Genomic DNA, 24,732 nt, shown 5'->3' with positions numbered 1-24,732 from the left:
GACAATAGCTAGTGGTTTAAACCCGTCAGATAACTCGGGAAATATAAAATCCATCGTTAATTCACCGTCCTGGGCAACTAAAGAGTGACATTTAAAAACGATAAAATTTCTCATGGAAAAAACTACAACAGTCGTATACACAGCGAATAATATTATGTCCAATAGTATAAAGAATATGTACGATGTACAAAGTCCATTGTGCACAGGATAGTTGAGTAAAATCAAAAAAAAAACACTAAAAACCTACAAAATGAAACTATTTAAACACTTTTTTTTATTTATTTACTTATGCGCATCGACTTCTAGTTTTATTAGAGTTTCTGAAATAATACATAATTTCATTACAAAATGCATACTTTATATTTTTAGTATGATACCTAGAAGACTTGTGTCAATTTTATTTCAATAAGATTAGTCTATGTGTAAATGTCATATTTCCTTCATCAAGTTCGTCTCTTTAAGTAGTTAAAGGAATATCGATGTCGCCACTGAGTTGGGTGCTAGTATTTCACATAGGTAGGTTGTAGGATGGTATCAGTCTTTATCTAGATTCAGTCGTCAGGAGGCATTCTGTTTTATTATTTTTTTATTTTAAACACTATTAATAACGATTAAGCATAATTAGGTATGCGCAGGCTGCTAAAAATTGTAAATTATAAAATTTGAGCATACACAAACAAACTAGGAACGGGATAAAACTGATTGAGAAAAATAATTTACTTATCATCATATAGTTTTAAAATAAATCTATTAATACCATCTAGTACAAAAATTAATGCAATTTTTTATAAAAGTTGAATATTGAAGAATTTTTGTTACTCCTAAATGAAATGACAGATAGAAAACCATACCAAGTTACTCGATATTTTTACTCTACGAGGAAAATCCATGAATCATAAACATATTTTAGTTAGTAAGACTAATCATGACAACCTTACTAAAAATCGGTTGAAACAAAAAACATGTATCCAGACAAAAGACATATCTATGTCAACACATATTATCATTATAAAATCAATGCATCCATCGCTCCTATCAAATTCTAAAAAAACTTTAAAAATACAGCAACAAAAAATAACCTAATATTTGTAATAATATATTGTGTAAGAATTTAATTCGAAGCAGAAATGGCTTCGTGTTCGAACCTCGATAATTCAAATCGAAACTTGCTAAAAATAATACGTTATTGTTATTCGAGTTCAAATTAATTACAAGGTACTCAAATTTTTTTCAATTTTTCAATGTTTCAAAATTGCAAATGACACATTAATTGTCCTGTGCAATTTCCGGGTTAATCCATCGCGCCTATTCACCGTCACAATTAGAGGATATTTACCAAACGTCTACACGAAGCTGTTCACCACACTTGACCTTATTCGGTTAATTGAACGCTGAAGCAGAATATTATTATTATTATTATTATTACTATCATTGGATTTAACGACCGCTTCAAAGCTATATAATATTATGTATTATAGTGGCTGGAACGTTTCTTTCGCAAACATAATAATAATATATTATATCGCATAAAAACTCGAGTGTACCCACCTACCAATACCCATACCTACTCGAAAATGAGTGCAATTTCAACGTGGTCGCTTTTCAGATTTTTCTTTCACTATTTCGCTACGTCCGGTTCGTACATAATACGCACAATAATCGTATCGTTTAATGCTCGTTCGCATAGCAGCTCTTGGTAAAAGCGTGAATTATTATACAATAATGTTATGAGTTATTTCGACGGACGCTTTTGTTTTCCATTTTGTAGGAGCCTACACTGCGCTATAAAATATATTATTACATAAATCTAAAGTATCCTACGGCGAGTCCAGATTTCCACGTCAAGCGGCTCTGCAATATCCCAGAACTACCCAAAGATGGGCAATATATAACTGTATAGTTGAAAATGCAAAGTCGAGTTGAAAGATTAATTTCATAATTAAATTAATTCCTTGATGTTTTAAAAAAAGTTAGTGGACTAGATGATTTTAATCGTGGGCTTATTCATTGAAACAGTTTACCATTTTTCCAGTCATTAATTTGAAAAATAATATGTTAAGTTATAAATTATAATCACGTTTATTCCAAAGACCTATAATAACACTATAACTTATTCATAAACACATTTTATTTTGTATTTAATCACGCTGTAAGTATACACTATTAAACGAAAAAATAAACAAATAAACACGTCTGATTCAATAATTAAGTTGACACAACAGTGTAACTGTCTAAAATACTACGGTTCGAGTATACTTTGGGAAAAAACAGTAGTATGCATTTTTAATATATATATTTTAAAATGTTCAGTTGTTATTTTAAAATGTTTGAAATTGCACAATCGCCATAATACGTGTTACCGAGGTGGTAATAAAAAAAAATTAATTAAATTCTTTTTAACAGAGTTATGTTAATATTTTATATTTGCATCCATATTCACTGTTTTAAAGTAAAATATATAATGTTTATTAAACTTGTTATCTGCTGTTAACACAATATAACATCGTTGACTTAACTAAATCAAATTAGTTTTTTCCATTAAATTTCCATTATTTGTTTAGGCATAGTTTCAAAAGGTGGGCAAGCCACATTTGAAACTATCTAAACTGCAGCTACCTACGTGCCTTAAACGATACCATTGATAGCCTAAATTTGTTAGCAAAACGATTTATTACTTGGTTGTCGGTTATCACATGATATTTTGAATGGTAATAATAATTAATTGAAGTTCATGAGAAAAAATAACTCTGAAATGTCCTTAATCACAATATTATTACTATTGTTTTCATTGTTAATCGCCACATAAAAGTTGAGGCTTATTTTTTTCTCTCATAATATTTAAATCGAATATACTTTGGTAGTTACCAATAATACGTGAAAAAACAATTTCGTTCAATACTACTGCGACGTTTGTTGACGGAGAATGTCGATTTTCGTGACGTAAACGCGTGCAACAAGTATACAAGTGGGACGTGTGTTATGTATTTTATTTCTGTCAATATTCGTTTGCTGATAGCTTGAACGTTCGTTGCAATCGATGTTTAGCGTTGTATTCTGAGTTTGTGCAAATAATAGTACATTGTGTTCAGGTAATAATATACATTTAATAATAATAATAGAAATAATATTTTATTACATTTAAAGCATAAATTATACAAATACATTTTTAATAACTTTATAAATGTCTGTCTCCAAAATCCTGTAGGCTTGTGGAGCAGACAACACCTTTTATTTTTGAGGTGAGTACATACAATTTTACTGAAAATTACATCAACACTTCCTTACTAAACTATAATTAATCAACATTTATTAATATGGTGTACTGCGTTTAGGCGAAATTTTACTGTACAATACATTTTTGTCTTCCGTGTCGTTAAAACTGAAAGTCCGTAGATATAAATAATATGAATATCGCGGTTACGACTAATAAGTAAAAGTGTATTTAAAGAAAAAGGGTACAATTATTATTAACATTGATCAAAAAATTCACAACACAAAAAATTGTCAAAAATAATTTTAATTCTCCCAAATGAATTAGTACTAGGTTGTGCCTTTGCCAAATGACTAGTTTTATTGTAAAACGAATAACGACCGACGCAATATTTCAAGCCGACATTATTGTTGTTGACAGCGATCGGACGTCATTCGATGACAATAATAATGTCATCGCGTCTGGTCCGCTTATTTGTTTTTGGGGTGAAATCTAAAACGCATCTATCAAGATATGATATTATAAAATATATTATTTACTGTAATTTATTATTTTGTGGTTTCGTACCATAGAATAAAATAAAAGTGTCGTATCTTATAGTAACCTCACAGCTATTAGACTATAATAAAGGCTGCCTGATTAAAAACTCCAGATTAGCTGAGGTTTGTAAAAAAAGATAATTTTACCATTGACCTATAAGATACCTGTGTTTATCTTTATTGTACAAAATATTAAAAAATATATAACTCGTTCGCATTATTGAATAGACTTGGTGCCTAATTTTCTTAATTCTTCTATAAAATAACTAAGCTTTTGTTTTACATTTTAACCAGAAACTGAGTGTACCATTATAGGGAGCACGATTACTGGACGAGCTATAGGTTATTAAATTGTCACAATTTACTCGGAATACTAAAAGACTACGGACATGCATTTTGCCAATCATCTTCATCAACCTCTATCCTTTTCTCAAAATAAATACAAATTTTTAAAATAATTAGATTTCCGGAGTATTTTTCGCCACTCGTTTTTTTCTCAACAAGCTATTCTTCTTCTTTTTTAATTTATGAGTTCCTCTAACACCCAAAAAGAAAAAAAATCAAAAAAATCAAAATTCATTTTTTCTATGTTCTTTTTGAATTTGTTCTTAAACCAGTATCTCACAATTTCTGAATATAATCACATAAATCCATACTAATCAATTGTGAATTATAAAAAATGCAATGTTAGCATTTAGAATAGCATCTATTAAGCGTCTGAAACCATACAGCATAGTTTATGATATAGATTAAGGACAGGTGCCACTTTATTTGAAGTGCCACGTCATCGACGTGTTAAGTATAATGTATTATTAATATCCACTACCCGTGTAATATAATATGATTTATGGAGTATTTGAGGGTTATCATATTTTCTAATATGATTAGAATAATCATGACCCAAGAAATTTAAAAAAAAAGTTTGTATCCCCGCCCCCCCCTCCCCAACATCCCTTTGAGTCGCTAGTGAAACGTACTTAGAGACCACTGCACTTTGACTCGAGCAAGTATAAGAATATGCGATATGCATAGCAATGTTTAATTTAATAATTTTATTGCGATAGTTTTTTTCGTTTTTCGCTAAAAATAAAGATGTTGATTAAATTGTGAAATTGTAATAACTAATCGGTAACTGAGTTGCAGCAAGTGGTCAGTTATTCTAATTGCGATATTTTTGTACAAATAATATTTATTTATTTAAACAAACGAGCTTGAGCCAAAATTACAATAAACGGTATAATATACAAAATACCATGCAATACAGAACGATAACGAATAAAAATATTAATCATGAATATCATAGAATATAGTCGTTCGTTTTACTGTAACGTCTGAAACTTTAAACTGTATACGATTTTCACGCGATAAATAGTGTCTTCCTCTCGACTTTAATTTATATACCTAACTACTTAAGCATAATATTATTATAGAGCTATATGGTATAATATTTTATAGATCGTAAGATACGTGTACATACAACGTTATTATTATATAAAATTATATAATAAATACGTACGTCGTATAAATAATTTATGGCTATACTGGACGCCATATCTATGTCCGACAGACTCCAAAAGTATTTACAAACTTTGATAATAAATATAAAACGGCTTGTCGTGTACGTAATATATTATTAATAATAACAAACGATGACAAACTGCGGTGGCGTCGCGTGAACGTTTTCAGATCGTGAGTCAAATAAAAATAGTATTTTCGCACACATACTTGCGGCATACACAACCTCCCTGTGGACATTTGTGTACGCTAACCCTAGAGGAATCCACGGCACGACCCTCCTCAAAAAGTCAAGAAAACGAGAGATCGACATAGATACTCACTCGCGACTGTGCTGTTTTATTTTTCGTCGTAGACGGTCATCGTTACACGAGGTATTGTTATGGTGGGAGGTGATATTCGAAGGAAAACGATCCGGAAAATTGCAATGTCTGGTAAAAAAAAAAAATGATGGAAGAAAATATGCATTCGACGAGTGATGGATCGGCAAAATATAAGAAGCAGTCGAAGAATATATTTTTATTGTAGGCGCCTTATTTTGACGACAATATTGTTATTTATTTATTTATATATTATTATTATGTTTCTCGTTTATTTTTCGTGTTTATCGACTCCCATTCTGTATCGAACACGCTGCACCCTTGTGGGGTGTGCGATTTCACAATCATTATATTGAACCAAGCGTGTTTCATACGAGCAGCCAAATCGAGGGTCGAAATCACCGTTTTTCCAAATAGATTTAAGCTATTACCCATCCGTTCAGTTTGGTTTCTAATCGGGGAAATGTGTCTTGAGATCTCAAATAGAGAAGTAGGTCAACCGACACCATAACAAAAAAAAAAACACAACAAACTAAAAGCTGTCCGTGGTAGGTCGTAGGTGATGGAATATACGAAATAAAATCTTTTCGTAATAAATACGTCAGAGAAAAGAATTCTATAAATAGTTTTCTTTAAGCAACGTCCATCATAGTCATATAGTTCAAAGAAATTTTTTATTATTTTACAATAAACGACTGCAGGATAGTCGTACTTTAAATTGTATGATTAGACATGTTTTGGCAAGAAGCGCACATGAAGAACTAAAATCTAGTATATCTATAAATTTAATATGTAAATATATTTTTAACCTACCTACCTATAAAATATTTTCTCACTGTTGGTTATATTATTTATGTAATTAAATTTCAATTACCTACGGCGAAGGACAATCAATAAAATAATTTTTCTTAGATGATTAACATTAAAAAACATCACAGAGTTTTCGATTATTTATGTTTTATTTTAGCTTATATCCGCTGTAACGGATGGTTAAGCGTTTCAGACATTTTTATAATTTAAAATATGTCAATAATCTTGTAATATAATATTTTTAATATCAAAAATAACAACAACCCCAGACATCTCGGCTGGGGTTACCGCCCGCTATGACTTCGGCTGCAATATATATGGACACGAGTATCGACCAATTTAGTCTCGAATCGACAGCTTTATTATTATAATTTATGAAATACCCTTTAGTGGCACGTCGACTTGTTATAATTTTGACTGTTAAATAGTAAATAATATTATAATATAACACACAGAATGTGTTAGTGACAACTGAATTTTCTTTTCCTGTTGCCGTAAACAAAAACACATAAGTTTCATTTGAGGGCGTTCACAAGGAGCAGGGGGTCACGGCCGATGCTATTATTGTCAATTAAAACTAGGGCGTAGATTTAAATGGAGTTACATTATACAGAATACTCAGTAAAATACTACCACCGATAAATTAAAATATCTGGTTGTAAATTCGAGCATTGCTTGATAAATGTTGTGAGTGGGTGCGTTTGATTTTTAATAAAACATTAAGGTCCCTCACCGCAAGCTCGCAACAATAAAAGTCCTCCATTTCACTCTGTCTATTGATCTTTTTTCCATTATCTATACTCCTATTATAATCCTTATGTCTCCATGTTGTCATGTATTATACTTTTTACTAATTATTAATATGATACAATGCATACTAATATGATGTTTAATAATTATATTTGCAAAACAAAGTCTAATTAGAACGAATAACTTTATTTCTACCAATTTAATTTACTTTTGTGTTTTAACCATACATGATCGACGAAAATTAAATCTCTACCACTGGGCTCAAATAACATCAAGCTGTTGCCGCTAAAATAAGCCAAAATCGCTTTCATCTTAAATATTAATATCGTCATGTGCTTACAGGTGCAACAGTCGGGAAAAATAAGTAATTTCTGCGAACATCTTTCCAATTAAAAAGAATTGCGTTACCATCATCAAACACTCGCTTGACATCAAATGTGCTTGCTGACGGAGGTAAGTAATCGTAAAATTTTTCTCCGTAGCAAGGTCATATAAGATACCTGCGAAATAAGTTTTCCGATACCGGGAACAAACCAAAATCTTTTCGCGACATCAACTTACAGTCTGCTGAGCTTTGAATTCTAAACATAACTACTTATACGGTGAATGGGGTGATTTATTTACACCACTCCACTATTAATTGTCTAAGTCCATTTTGTGTTTTTAAAAATATTATATTCGTTCTTAACTTATAGTTGTAAGTAATTATCCAAGAGTCATGTAACATCAAAACCTAACATAAGTGACATTTTATATTATTATTTTAATACTTAGAATTAAAAAACTTATTTAAAAAATGACAAAATAAAATTGGTGTGCCAATACAACGGATTAACCTCGAATCTGTAGGTACATATTATTTTAATTTTTAATAACTTGCTATATATTATATGACTAACCCGTCAAATTTCGCCACCAAAAAAAACAGTCCTCATTTGAAAAAAAAAATGTTTTTATCTTCACAGGATACCTTTTGTATGGTATAAAAAAAAATAAGTACTGGAAAATATGATATTTAAATGACTTCAAAACTGTTTGAAACTAGTATTTGAATAAATATAGGTACTATTGGAAGCTAAAAGAGGGGTTTTCGTGTTTGGCAATTCACCCTGTATACATAACCACTGGGAAATTCTTTAAACATTTATCACTTAATATCTTTATTATTGATACATTTTTCAAGTTTATTATTTTTTTTAAATTACATCACCTTTCATCTTTAATCCGAAATAGAACGTTTCTGAGGATTTTGTTGTATAAAAATGTTGGGTTATTAATATAAAATAATCCAATCTTGAAAATTTTACTCTTCTCGGAATATTGAAATACATATATTCCAAATATTTGTTTATTAATTTTGTATTAATATTACATGGAGTCATAACTTATAACTAGATGGTCACACTGACAAACTATGACTTAAGGGTTCGAACTATTAAAAATATAACAGATTATAATGTACTCCCGTCTTCAATAAATCGAATAGTATTTTATTTCAAAATATTAAATACATGGGTCCTCAGAAAGTACTAAGTATATTATGTTAATAATATATTATAATAATTAGTATTATATTATTATGCAAATTGCCTATAAATGTTATATTATATAAGAGAATTAATTAACTATTTTAATTTAAAAAACAATACTTTGTATGTTAGAGGTTTTAGTCTTAAACTTAATTATAAAAACGACATGTGTCATCAACATAATATTACTCAATATTATATAATAGTTATAAAATAAGTATGAAAATATTATAGCATGAAATGTGTGTAATTATTTCTGTAAACTGAAAATTGTGTATTACGATATACACCACAGATAACCACAGATGAATTGTTTAGCTGCATATATTTAAAGAAAATATTATCCATCGGCTTTATGTATCGGCCTATACATTTTTTTAATAAATAATAAATGTAGATTTATTATTTAATTAATAATATATCCAAACATTTAGGTAGGTGCCTAATTATGAAGCATTTATTTAATATGCAATTTTGTTGTGTGTATAATGTGTTGTGTATTCTTGTAAACACATTTAAGTCATAAATTGTACTTAAATAGTTTTAATTGCGTTTGGGTTTATGCTGTAATTACGATAAGTTTTAAGTTTGAAAATTGAATATATTAATTTTGATCCTTCTCAAAAATGAAAAAAATAAATTTCATGAAATTTTAAGACAGTAAATTACAATTTAAATTTTGATCTAATTACTAAGAGTTCAAATTTAAAAGTATTTACAGTGTTAAGTAGTGCAGTGTTGTGTGGTGTGGAGTAATGTGGTGTGGTACATAAGCACCCTCAAAACGTTGGTTTACTTCTCTGCTCATCCAAGCTCTAAAACTTATAAATTATAATTATTTGAAGTTTAAATAAGTTGCAGTATTAGCTATAATTAAATGTTCATTTGAAATTCGATTTTTATACATCAAAATTCTCATATTGTTCTGCTTACTCCTTCGGCATATAATATATAAAAAAAAAATGTTGATGTCCAAATAGAAAAATAGTATAACAATTTTTAACAAGAAATTTATTTATTTATTTTTCAAAAATGTTGTTTTATAATTATTTCAAAGCTTATGGTTTTTTTTTTCAATAACGGTTATCTACACTTTTTGTGATAATGAATAATATTACAGTAAAAATGTATCACTCTGTTAATTAAATATAATTAATTTTGTGAAATATAAGTTTAAGACACTTAATCGAAATGTAAGTTTCTTTGGTTTGGTTACTATATGAATATTTTACAGCAAAACAAAACAGTGATGACGATTCTGTCGTCGCCGTAGTGTTGAGGGTGGCAGGTCAAAAATTATCTTTGAAACATTATAACAGTATGTTCATACCTATTTGTGTGTAGTGAAAAATAATGAAAACAAATAATTAAAAAACGAATAATATTATGATAATCTGTTTTTTCAATTAGATTCCGAAATTTTTGAAAAACGAGTTTATTCGTATGATAACGCAAAAATATTTTGATCTCCGACACGCACTCTACAATGTCGTTGCAACGTTATAAAATCACACACCGGCTGTTAATAAAAAAATAAAAAACCTAAAGCTTTAATTGTAATGCGTCTAACAAACCGTAGCGGGGCCATGTCATGGGATACCGTTGAAATGTTGTGCTTCAATTAGATTACGGTTATCCTCATAATATTATAGCTGCGGGGACACGGAATGTAACTTTGTAATTAAAGAATTATAAACGTTTGATACTTATCCACTCGTTTAACTAAATTTTACGACGTCCTGGTCGGCCCCAGTAAGTAAATAATATTAAGCGAATAAAACTAAAAATGGCATCTCAAATAATTTATGGAGTAAATTTATTGACCTTTACATAATATTATTTTTGTATACAAAATGTATGATGATTGATTTATTTAGTTAAACACTCATCATATTCTCGAAAAGTATAAACTATTTTGGAATAAATCAATTTTTTTACATTCTCTGTAGTCATTACAACTAGCTTTACCTATTTTAATAGTTTTTTTTGTTTTTAATTTTAATTTTTTGGAATGAGACATAGTGCATGAATCAGCACAATATACATTTTTAATTTAATGTTCTAAAGCAAAATGTTTTTCTAAGAATCACTATTTGTATAAATCTTATTTCAAACTATATAGTATTTAATTAGTTATAACTTATAAGTTATAAGTATATTTTAGAACTTGGTGAGTGAAGCTTGACGGACCAACATTTTGAGGGGTGGATCATCTGTGCTACTCCACTTCGTACATCGAAATTTTAAACACATAATATAACTATTAAACTACTCGTTAAGTTAGTATATATTTTAATTAAATAATATCAATCTGAGATTCTATATTGTGAAATGAAATTCTTAGAAAAATGTTTCACTCGTCTCGTATTTTAATTATTTCCTTGACGAATATAAATAAACCTTAGTAATACATGTTACGTACATCGATAACGGAAATGCTAATAAGTGAGGGGCTCCCTCGCCCTTCCAATGAAATATAGATATTTTTCATTTTAACCGATTATGATAAAAAGGCATGGAAATTAGACATTTTCCCAAGTAACTTACCCGACTCTTAAATAATTTTTTTTTTAAATTAGAATAAACACTTTAACGCTATTTTTATATAATTTTAAAAAAATGTTCTTTTAACATTTTACTTACTCCTGTTGAAATGCATTGTTGACGGTCGCATCACTACTTCTACCAAACCTAATTGTCTAGGTTTTTCTCGTGGCATCGCATAATTAAGTGTAGGTACATTTCATGGGTCTGTGTCACGTGATTTTTGACATGAAAAAATTCTGTACCAATGCTCGTTTACTTAGCCTGTTAAAGAATCTTCAAGCGCCATTTGAAGTTTCTAGGTCTCAGGGTCGAAGAAAGACGATGACGAGTCAGCCCACGCTAAGTGGGTCTTGCCTTTTAATTTATTTGATTATACCATCGTTATAATTATACATACGAGATTAAGGTTAAGAGGACGTCACTTGACTGGGTTCAACAAGAGTTTATATAGATAATCTCTTCAAAATAATTAGAACAATTAATGTCAAGTAATTAAAATATATTAGAATATATTTTTTAAATAATACATTTTCAATTATAAAAGGTGATTCGCCAAGCACGCTCGCCCCAATAATCTGTTGCATTAATAATAAATGTATTCAAATTCTAAAATTAGTATAAATTTAGGTATATTCAAAGATCGTTTTTTCGATTATTTTGTTTTTTTTCTACTACATAAGAAGTGCCCTTTGGCTATTCAAACTTCTTTTTTCAATTAAGAACTAAAATGTTTTAATGTATTCAGATGATTTTATTAAAATCTTGATTTATCTAATTAAAAATTCCAACTTATAATTTCTTAGTTATTAAATTGTATAATATAATTTCTAAGGATAAAAGTCCTCAAAAATGATTTTACAAGACTATAAAATAGATATAATATTTACTCTAGTAATAATTATTACACTAGGATAATTTTTAAGAAATATAAAATGTTTATAGATTGAATCGTTTCATTCTTCAACGAATATTTTAATAATATCATTCTTAGTAAACGAAGTTAAATACTCAACAATTACACGGTCGAATTTAGATTAATATATACACCAACATTTTCAAACAAGAAAATAATTGTCATTTAAAAAAAATTATTAGGTATCTTCACTGAACACTGCTTAATTGGTATATTGCTTAATCTAAATAATTGAAAATATGTTGCTTGAAAAGTTAGAATTACCAAAGCATTAAAAAAACCAGATTTTGAATAGATTCATAAAAAAAATGGAGTGTGGGTACTTTGCAAAACACCTGGTATAGTAATTCAAGACTATGAAATTACAAAAAAAATCTATTTCAAATTTCTAGTATCATTTTTTTTTTTTTTCCACTGTCTAATATTATTGCGTCGTGTTATCGCCGTCGTTATTAAGAAAATAAAATACATATAAAACTAAAAATTAATGGCATTTGAACATTTTAAGACACAAAAACAAATGTTCTCTGCTCTACTGACTATATATGTCTTGAGTATGTCCGTGACCTTTTGGTTTCTGTCCTACGTGAAACGTGAAACGAACTGAAAAATAACAACATAATTTTGTGTGGAGTCTTATTAATTATAAGATGAGAGAGAAAAGTGTAACGCTGCTCTAAACTAGTGAAGTTATTGTACGTAATTCCGATTTCCCCCCCCCCCCCCCCTCCCTTAGAATGCAGTACCTTATAGATAGATGATTTTTTAGTAATAAATAAATCGATGCAGAAATGCCATTGCGTAATATATATTGACATTATTTTTATTGAAATAAATTGTCTATCATGAGAATATATTTTTGTTGTTGTTTCTTATTTAAGAAGGTCTCGAGCCAGAAAAGCGTTGATCAAAAAATATTGTATTATATTGGTGAGATGGCGACGGAACTGGACGTTAATCTTTTCGTTGTTATTGTATAATTCTAGCTAGGATATTATTATTTTATATTAGAAACGAAGTCTGGTTGAGCCACGAAAGCAGGAATTTTGAGGGTTTTATATTTCAGGAGAATATCAATAATATAGTCTCCGTACACATAAAAATATTCAATGCATTATATTTTTATGTTAATAAAAAGAGACATTGATTTTTATTTTGATATTTATTTATTTTCCTCGGTGTCATCACTGAGAAGATTTCGCGTGTAATTTTTATTCCGACAGATTACATTTTTCTGTATTTATCGGTTCTGTTTTATACTTCAATACTTGTATTACCCAAACTAAATCCATTGGCGCAATGGTTATAGTTACTGTATTAGGCATTATATTCGTAACAAAACTTTTTAAGTAGGAATAGTTCAGTAGGTACGATAAAAAGTTTGATTCGTACGCAAGTTACATAGTAAACCAAAACATATTGATATTTTAATTTAAGTTGAATGAAAAATATGTTTGATAAACAAAAAAAAAAAATTGTTACTCTCTAACTAAAACTGAAAATACGAAAACGACTACGGATCATGATAATAATAATATGCTGTCTACAAATTATAAAACTTACAAAAATTCAGTTTTTTTACAATTTAAATAAATGATTTTTGCTTGTTTGAATATTATATGAACTTTAAAACGAACACATTTATAATGATCAAAGTACATACTGTTACATAATAATGTTGTAACGTTATACTGAATTAAAGCTTTTAGCGATTCTATTTTTTATTCTATTAGATAACTTTTTTAGCTTGTAACCAAGCACACTATTAAATTTTAGTACCTACCCAAAATTTTAAAGTTTTAAGTGGTAAACTCTACATCCATACAATATAATATAATTGTATTATTATACTGTCAAGTGTGATTATTATTTATTGTAATCAAACAGTGAATTAAAACTTATAGTTAAGACTGCTAAACGCTTCTATTATTCGTCATAATTTGTAATTATTATATCATACGCAATAATATAATGCTCTGTCAGCATAATAAATGTAGCACACTGATTATCATTAATTATAAGACATATTATCAATGAAGTCCCAGATACATCCATACGGGAAAATATGTTTTATAAATATTTTTAAATCGTTTTGAACTTAATATGGTAGTTTTATTAATTTTGATTTTGAACTTTTACAACTATGAATAAATTTGTTCATACTTTGAATTATGAACGAAGCACAAATTTTAATAAATATTAATATAATCAAAAACTAAAAATAGCAAATTCAAATGCATTTGTAGTTTTTCAACTTGTATTTAATTTTTTCCTTGATTTCAAAATTGCTAATTTATGAATGACGTCCGTCCAATTGATTTGTTGCAAAATATTGTAAGTACTCTATATTTAATATGGATGGCAATAACACATTTTTATCAAGTAAAGCAGGCATTTGATCATTTTTTAATAAAGAATATAATCGTTTCCTAATTGCTCAAAACTCAAAAGTATTGTGAAATATGTTTGTTTTAATAATTGTATCAAAATAAATGTTAACCTAATTATGTATTACTCTTAAAATATTTTTAATACGCACTTAAAATAAATAAATACAATTTTTTTTAAATTATCTGAAATACATTCAAAATATCCTACAAATAGTAAAAATAAAAGTTTTATTTTAAATTGGATAATATATTACTTATTCAAATCGAGTTATAACTGTTTTTCATCGAACCATTCATCATAGACAAAAAAATTAATTTTCCATTCAAATTAAGGTTTTATACAAATGGGTGAATGGGCAAACATGTGGGACATAATTTTGATTGGATATTCGGTTAATAATTCTGTAAAATGTCGTTATTAGTATTTATAATAAATTATAAGAACAAACAGCTCGGTTGAAATTATGTCAAAACAATTTCAAAATATTATAATATTAAAATAACAATAATAACAATAATAGTATTGATTATCTATTGTAAAATAATAACCATTATATAATCGAATAAAATCTAAACACAATAATGTATATTGTAAAATTCATTAGTAATAACATTATATTATCCATTTATCGTTTATAATAGAATAAAACCTAATGACTTGTTCATGGCTATTGACTATAGTCGACACTCGACTGTCAATGGTAAATAGTCGAATACCTATTTTACTAGAACTTAAATGTTTAAAAATAAACCTTTCATAATACGAGTATGTAAGCAATTATTTAATAGATCACAGAGCTCTTCGCTGTGTCTGATTCACAAACTAAAAGCCACTAACAACAAAACATTGAAATTGCAGCCCTAGCCCCTGGGCATCATGGGCACCCTGGGGCAATTGCCACCTCTCACCTTGATCCCTGTTATACGAGGCTCTGCTTGTACACAATGCACATGTGCATGATTTGTTTTATTTTATTAACAGGCAAAGATCTCACTTCATTTTGCAATTCATTTTCATTTATTGAGTCAAAGCGTGTTTTATATGTGATGAGATCAATGTACTGAATACAGAGTAGGATCTAAAAGTTCTAACGATGATGATGGTTTTGTTTGGTCACAGATTATTTTATTTAATAGGGAGTCCTGTAAGTAACCCCAAACCAATAGAAAGTGTAAGTCAAAAAAATATTTATGAAACAAAATCAACTAGAAATTATTATGTTAGAGTTAAAATAATTTAGTGGCTTATATTTTAAATTCGAAAGAAACGAGTTATCGTTAAATGTACCAAACTTATCAGTATAGAATTTGATAGCCGGTGCCTGAGCCAATGTAGGATTTATTCTTTAATATCTATGTCCTAGAACTCCATAAAAAGTTTTTTCAAAATACTTTTTAAATATTAGAAAATTACTTTATCTAGGTACATACTTAGGATAATTCAACGAGTACTCCTATTCTATGCAAAAATCATTTTATAATTACTGCAATATGGACCATTTATCGATTTTTATTAAGGAGCGTCACTTAAAAATTATGTCTTAAAATTTTTATATGTAACACCATTCCGCAAAAAAATTCCTCATACTGATTTTTTAAATGATCTACAAATAGAAACATTTGTATATTCCAACTCTCATGTGTACAACAAACATATTTACCCGGATTTGTCTAATTTAAATTTAATTTTGATTAAGGTACAGCTTATGACATACTCTACCAAGATTTAGAGGTTATTTCAAAAACCAAATGGTGGTCCGGATTTTAAAAATGTCACATCGCCAATATTATTCACCGAGTGATCAAGTAACCTACAACGACTTGAATTGGAACAAAATTTCATGCACGAGTTTTCACGCAGGAGTATTAGGTAACCGATCATCACATTATACTTCTGCAGAACACACGGTCAGTATAAATTGGGAACCATTTTGCTATAGATCACCCAATACCCGATTAAAAAAGTTGATAAGGTTGTCATACATAAAATATTTATGTATTATTAATAATATACTATGAATACAAGAGTGGAGTTTTTAAATTCATCTTTGTTATTTACATATGTCATACACACCATCTACAGTAACAATTATTGATAATAAGATTTAATCCATGTAGCTTTATTGATATTCTTAAAGTTCTTAACATAAATTAGACACGTACACAACTAAGGTAATAATTATTATATAATATTATGTTAAAAACAATTTCAGTTTAAAAAAATAATGTGTTTTTGATTACTTACGTATTGTATTATAATTTGCAAAATGGATCGTGATAATATTATATAAAAATATATAGAAGTATTTAAACCTAATTGTACCTACCGTGTGTTAGCAGTCCTCCACTCAAGTCACCTAAGTATGTAAAAATGTAAACATAATATTTTTTCTGCCCATAATAATTTATTGTAGGAGTGAGACTCCCATATTGCAATGTCTTGTTGCATCAAAAAAAATCGTAACATACCGACATTTGTTAAATATAATTATCAAAATAAACTAAGTTTATTTCTCAGAAATATTCCGTTAAACAGAAAATTTTGTGATGAGGAAGTTTAGATGTTTAATGCAAATACATACAAATGCAGTTAAATGCAACTAGGAAAGTTACTGATATTTTTTGGTGCAGTTGAAATATTATATAAATGTTTATTTTTTACTTGAATCTGTGTTAAAATAATAAAATAATAATAAAACCTATCTAAACTGTTTGTATTGTCGATGGCTGAAAATGAAAAAAAAACATCGAAAAGCGCAACCACGGTAACTGACGGGTGACTCGGTTTCGACTGTAAATAATATTCAATTGTTATTCTTCAGTTAAACTTCAATAACAGCATAGTTTTTGTTCTTATATTTAAATCGATAGTATTACAATTAAATAAGTAAAATAAAATTGTAATTTTTTTAAATTACACTCGAAAATGGACAACAAGCGAAAACGACCTGCATTTGATGACGGTGATAACCAATCCGGAAAAATGTCGAAATTCTGTAATATTTTCATACGTAAGTAGTACACGACATAGAGTTTTCATTTATCCGTAACTTCATTCAGTGTTGCTCAGATAATTCTAAATTCTCTATTTTATGATCCTATAGTCCGTGATTTGTTTAATACCATTGGATAGTATAAATAACTGGTAATTTTGCAGGTCGACCACAGAGTCAACCGCATAGTAACGAAATAAAACCACCGATATATGGCCAATATTAGAGCTAAACAATTTTTTTTCGTAAATATGAGATAAAACCAAGATATGTACCTTTTTTTGGAGAAGGAAGCACTACTTACTTTTAAAATTTTTAAAATTTGCAAAGTTGTGATATTATAATCAAGCAAAACACGTGCAGTATATAGTTTATGTTCCATAAAATCCATATGACGCTGATGGCGAAAACTCGTCTGACTTTCCGCCCTCAGAAGACAAAGTGAATACCTTACTTACATATTATTAATTATTATAACAGACACTGTCTCTCGATCTATTAATTTTCATTATAGATTATAGTTTTGAATCGTTTTTTAAACACCGCTAAGCAATCCCACAGTTAAGTGGAATATTAGTTATTACTATAATATTGTTTAGAACATACATAATATGCACTCAAAATTCTTAAAATATTAAATTCTAATTAAGTACCAAGATATGCAGCTAAAATTATTTTTATTTAAAAAAAGTGGGCGTTGCAAAAAAAATTTATCGCTCATCACGCTCAAATATAAAATTTATATCGGAGAAGAAAAAAAATTTTCAATTTCAATGTATTTATTATTACTAATTACTCTAAAAAAATAAGACAAATGGATTATTATTAATTACCATAGAAACCATTAGTGTCTAGTAAACCACGCCCGTTACGTTTATTGGTCTCAACGGTTGAGCACATCAATCCGATTTACGCTACTGCGCCTAAAGAAGTTTCACTGAAAAAATAAATGATAATAATTGAATTTATGATATTATTGAAAAATCGACACATAGTACACAATTTTCTATGAGTAAAAATTCGGGTTGTGTAAATGCGTGTGTATACTGTAGTAAGTGATTATTGGTGGTATGTGATCGGAGTGTGTGGAAATGAAGGCGGAGTATTTCCGCTCCTGCACAATACATTAATTATTATTTTTTAGCCTAATGCACTAATTGTTCCAATCGTATTAACTTATATAGATATTTATTTGATAACATTTCTGAAAACATATTTAAATTCGTCATAAAATTAAATTGAGAAATATTTTCTTACATGTTTTTAAAATTTATTTTTTCACATCAATATTAAAAAAAAAAAAAGCCATTATAAAATTATAATTATAATATCGACACATTCAGTGGAGCAAAGTTACTCAGAATTAAAAATAATACAATTACTAAAATGGTTTTCAAAACTATTAGTTTTACATTAACTATAGTCTATAGTAAAAACTGAGATGCGAAAAAACAAATACTATAATATGTGAAGGTCGCTGGTGGTAAAGACGTAAGATGGATGAAAACGAGGGAACCATCCATAAATAATAAACTCAATATATTTATTTATGTTTTTAATTGCATAATCCGAAACAAAATATGTTTTAACTATAAAAATTGAGCATATCATAATTTTTTTAACTACAACATAATTTGCAAACTTTATTTTTGTCAAAATGCTTAAAAAAAACCCATGTATATATTGTATTCTTAGTATTTTTCAACTGTTTCTACAACAGCTTATGAAGAAACTTGACGTATTACATACATTTGGTGAAAATTTCAAATATCTACAGTTATACGTTTTTGAAGCATTGGCCCACAGGCGGGGCATCCTGCTGGCCATCGCCAATAATGTCAACCTCCTCTGGGTCACTATCCAGAGTTAGCGGTCAACTGAGGTATTTCATATCTCGTCTCATCAAATTTAAAATAAAAGATATGTACATATTACATACGTACAGTTGAATATCAACACTCGAACTCTTAAAACAAATTTTGATAACTTTATTATTATAAGGAATATATCTGATATGTATCTGAGCCCTTGCATTTCAATACGCAAAGCATATTTTTCTGCAACTCAAATGTTCGATAAATTGAATTTTTATACCATAACCGAGTCGATTACTCGAGGTTTTACTGTACATATATATAAATTTCTTATAAAGTTAAACGAGAATGTGCAGTGACCAAAAATAATTTATTTAATTGTTTTGTAGGAATAAGGTATCATCAGAGGTTTTAATGATGCAAATTAATTTAAATGTATCAGCAAATAATAGCATATACCAGTCGAATATCCTTCAAGAACAAGTTAAATAATAGCTTTGAAGTATGTTACCCTTGGGGGACACCTGAAGATACATTACAAAATCTCAAACAAAAAGTCCATATTCAACATATTGCTTTTCAATTGATAAAGAAGAGTTTAACCATAAATCACTCACCATTGAAGAAATTAAATCATGTAGTATCTCGTCCACCGTGCCATCTAAATCTAGATTTTGAGATATAATTTCTAACAAACGAGCATTTGCTGTACTACTAAGACTTTTAGTACCACCGACCGTACTTCTAGAATATTGCTTCACATTTGATATAAAAATATTTTATTGTATAATAAATGTAGTGTTATTAGATTTATTAATAAACGATAAATGTGAAAATGTGATATTTTTTTATATTTTATGAAGAAAATTTGAGGGGATAAAAAAAAAATGTATTATATCCAGGAGCTCGCAGCCTTTTATTTGACCTGGGCCCCAAAATCGCCTGCCTTTATTGTGGAACAAAAAGTCATTATTGTCCGACCATAGTGCAACCATCACCGCTTTTGTCTACTACCTATTACCTACATAGGTCAAAACATACGTGAAAATAATAATATAATGACGAAGCAAAATAAAAAAACTCATTAACTCCCAATACTCCCATCAGTTAAATTTTTAGTGGTGCGTGGTTTGAGTTAACATTACATTTAGACTTACTTTTTTATTAATCTTTGTTTTGTTTTTATGCAATATAAGACAAATGTACTCAAATGTCATACAAATTTCAAAAAGTACTCTAAAAAAAATACAATATCATAATTTTATTTGACCATTGATGGAGTTTTCATAAATACAACTTACTTGTGGACTTAAAAATCTTGAAAAACACACGAAAAATTAATAAAATTACATACATATGTTAAAAAATTGTATTTTATTTGATAAAATTAAAATTTATTATTAACTCCAAAAAATTACAAAAAAATTTTAATTTGCTTTAAATTAAAAATATCACACAAATATAATACTAAGAACGTTATATCCTGCTTAAAATAAATATTCTTTCTGTTTCTTATTTTTTCACTGATCTAACTGTAAAAATTAGAAAATGATAAAATTGAGATTTTTCAAAGTCAATCTTAACGACGTCAAAGTATTAAGTAGGTATTTAAATATGTACCTAAATAATAAATATCAATTTTAATAGAAATAATAATGTTTTTTTCATAATAATTATGATTCGATCGCCTTATATTTAATCCAAGTGTTTTTTGTTTATTCGATCGATATGTCGCATCCACATAGTGAAACTACTCATTTCATGAACTGGATATCCAGATAGCGAAATTCGTCCAGATAGTGAATTTTGACGAAAATACATTATATGGACATCCATTTCATGAAATGGACAATACCTATATCGTGTACTTTGTGTAATTATTATTTTATTATATAATGGTTCATAAACTATCATTATACATTTATACGTATATTATATTTAATTTTTCAAGATTGATTAATATATAGGTAATTTTCTATATTGTTCTATACACAAAAATATAGCAATATTATAGTCAATAAATTATACCATATTACATTATATTTTTATTTTATTTTTCATAAACCATACGTATATTATATTTTATAAGCAACAGTATTACCTATGTCCTATATTAACTGTTATAAAATATTCATGAAATTAACTATAATTATAACCTAACCTACAGATCCCCCAAACATAATTTGCGTGATCACGGAACAAGAAAAAAAAGGATTATATAAGCTTGGAACAAAATATGGTTTACTCAAAGGATGGTTCAGTAGTGAATGTTTGAAAAAATCAACAACTCAATTTCTCACTACTGATCAAGTTGATAAAAATGTTGAATTTTAGGTGAGAGAAATGATTAAAAAAATTTCAGGAGGGCAAGGATTTTTGTCTTGTTCGTGTAAGGCAAAAAATCCTTGCCAATCAAGTAGGTGTACTTGTTTTAAAAATAATATGCAATGTAACAGTCGATGTCATAATCAATCGTCTTATAAAAATAAATAATAAGGAAAAAATGTATGTATAGTTTAAGCCATTTAAGGTATGTTTAAGTTAATCAATTAATTATTTTGTTAGGTAATAAAACAATAGAGAAATATAGGTAGTTAAATATTATAATTATAGTTAATTTCATGAATATTTTATAACACTTATAGGACATAGGTAACACTGTTGTTTATAAAATATAATATACGTATGGTTTATGAAAAATAAAATAAAAATATAATGTAATATGATATAATTTATTGACTATAATTGCTATATTTTTGTGTATAGAACAATATAGAAAATTACCTATGTATTAATCAATCGTGAAAAATTAAATATAATATACGTATAAATGTATAATGATAGTTTATGAATCAATATATAATAAAATAATAATTACACAAAGTACACGATATAGTTATTGTCCATTTCATGAAATGGATGTCCGTTTCATGAAATGGATGTCCATATAATGTATTTTCGTCAAAATTCACTATCTGGACGAATTTCACTATCTGGATATCCAGTTCATGAAATGGGTAGTTTCACTATGTGGATGCGACAGATACATTCTAATTAAAAATTGATTTTTATAATGTTACCAATTACCTATAAAATATATTGGGTAAAACGTCTTTCGTGGTTTTTCGTTTTAACCTTTGCGACGTTAATCCTCGTACGGGCTCAACGCTTTGCGGATTTCATATTTTACAGAGAACCCTGGCTACGGGGTGGGCTGGTACAGACTTTTGTCAAAAGTTCATCACCGAGCGGCTTCACGAGCAGTTCGTCCGACGAACGACCAGACGAAGTTATATATAGGTACGTTTTTTGTACACTTGAAAGTTGAAAACGTTAGGCCCTGCCGGAAGGGTCTCTCGCTAAACTTTGACACGAAAAAATATAATATGTGCGCGACTCATGGTTTACGAGCTGAGTTCTCGTAATATTTCACAGAAAAAAAAAAATGCCATTGTCGTCTCGCGCTTATTTTTAAAGATTTCTTCGAGGACGCGCTCGCATCCCTTTCGCTTTCAACCCCTGCAAACGCGACGACTTTCACGAGCTTTTTTTTTTTGGTCCTTGAAATTATATTTTTTAATTTTTCGTTTCCGACTCGTTTTTTTCTCGTCAACGAGTGCTATAATACTGTCGTCATCATCTTGTCGGACCGTTTCTCGACTCGCTTTTCGGTACGTCAGACACGATTACCTACCGCATTATTATTAATCCTATAATTACGCATACCCAGGTATAACGGGTGGATGACCGGCACAAAAGGCGTCGTGTCTTATTCGTCTTTTGTTCTTATTTATTCTATTAACGCGGTACAGTTGACATCTCCGAAAACTCGCTCGCCTACAAATTTCGAGAGGACCATAAAGTGTTATATTAATGCGCACGTGTTTGAGCCGCTGAAAGAATAAAAGCGAATTCATAACCGTCGAACGGCGTGTTGGGCATGTCGTACATGACACTATATATTTTCACGCACAACTGAGAAAACACCCCTCGAAAGCTCCCAACGGTGCGTACGCAAATGTTTCGAGGTTTTAATTCGTCTAACACGCGTTAACGCATTTTCTTTTTATCCCCTCGTCGTTTTCGGTTGGGCGGGTTAATTATTGTACATCATCTGTAACGTGAAAACGAAAGAGGACCCGAGCCACGGTGGGATTGAAAAGAATATTATGCGAGGATACCAGTTAGCGAACTGTTTACGGGACAGAGACTGGTAAAAAAAACGTAAACTTAATATTATTATATTCTCTTGATAAAAATGTCTACGTTTTAAAGTTTGCGCATTAAGATACTGTACACGCGAACATAATTTTTATCCGAAACGTTTAGTGTAAGCGAATGAAATATGCATAACGAACGATATTTGTGCGACCGTCGTGCTCGTCAACTGCACTTCTGGGAAATTATTTAAACAACACATTATTCATTCAAATAAGCGATGAATAAATAATACAATTATTATAAACTTTATGTCCACCAGTTCAAGTAAAGTTGTCGTATTTCCCAACACATACCTATATTATTCTAATATAATAAAGTCGCAAAGCATATTTTTAACTGTTAAGCTATTGTATAATACAATATTATATTATAGTATATAATTTAATCGTTACGAGAACGTTCTAAAAACTAAAATATTAGAAATGAATTATTGGGAGGAAAAAAGTTTTTAAATCTTTGTCAAAAAAAAGAAAAGGATCAACATTTCAGGGGTTGTGCGAAAAATAAATTAGCGACAAGTGTTTTAAATCGAAAAACGTCCAAGACGCTTATTATCCCAATATTAAATTTCTTGTTTTTTTAACTCGTCATAATTTCCGCTAAACATTAAAACCGGGTAAGTAACTTTAGCTACTTTCTCCCCGACCCTTGGAAAAGTTGTACGTTTGGTATACATACATTCTTTGCATTAGTTGTCTGGTTTACCATCTTTATAACATTAAAAAAAAAATACACTCTTAAACCTTTGGACGTTTTAAGTGTTAAACGGCCGGAACGTTTATCGTCGAACTTTCCATTAGCTCCGTCCGGAAAATCCCTCTCCGATTCGGCGGAAAAAGTTTTCATATTTTTTTGAAATGCTCGGGACGTTTAAAAAATAAAATAAAATAAAGATACCGCGTGGGGTATAAGCTCGCGGAGGAATGTGACGGGACTTAACGTTGAACTGAAAACAAAATGTGGTTTTTCCCCTTTTAATGGACCCAGTATTCCACACAATGTTTGTCGCACAGCCTTGGAACCCCGCCGAATAACGACACTCAAAAGGATATTCGGAAACGGCTCAGTCGGGCGACGTTCGTTTTTAAAAATAACTACCCATATACGTTGAAAGTTTATGGATAAAGTTTTGCGAGCCGAACGTTCGGCTGCGAATTCAATAGTCATAGAAAAACCATTT

At 29.0% G+C, this 24,732-nt stretch overlaps 1 long non-coding RNA gene across 1 annotated transcript; it reads left to right on the top strand.

Moving 5' to 3' along the window:
• The first annotated feature begins 3,016 nt into the window (after window positions 1-3,016).
• On the top strand, window positions 3,017-16,550 carry LOC111033136. The gene is made up of 3 exons (XR_002604377.1): window positions 3,017-3,089; window positions 7,488-7,598; window positions 16,222-16,550. It is a non-coding gene; the product is annotated as an uncharacterized LOC111033136 (long non-coding RNA).
• Window positions 16,551-24,732: the final 8,182 nt, after the last annotated feature.

This window comes from Myzus persicae, unplaced genomic scaffold (assembly GCF_001856785.1).
Source record: "Myzus persicae strain clone G006 unplaced genomic scaffold, MPER_G0061.0, whole genome shotgun sequence".
NCBI classification, from domain to species: Eukaryota; Metazoa; Arthropoda; class Insecta; order Hemiptera; family Aphididae; genus Myzus; species Myzus persicae.
Note: the sequence above shows the minus strand (reverse complement) of the source record. Positions and strands in the feature narration are given on the sequence as shown.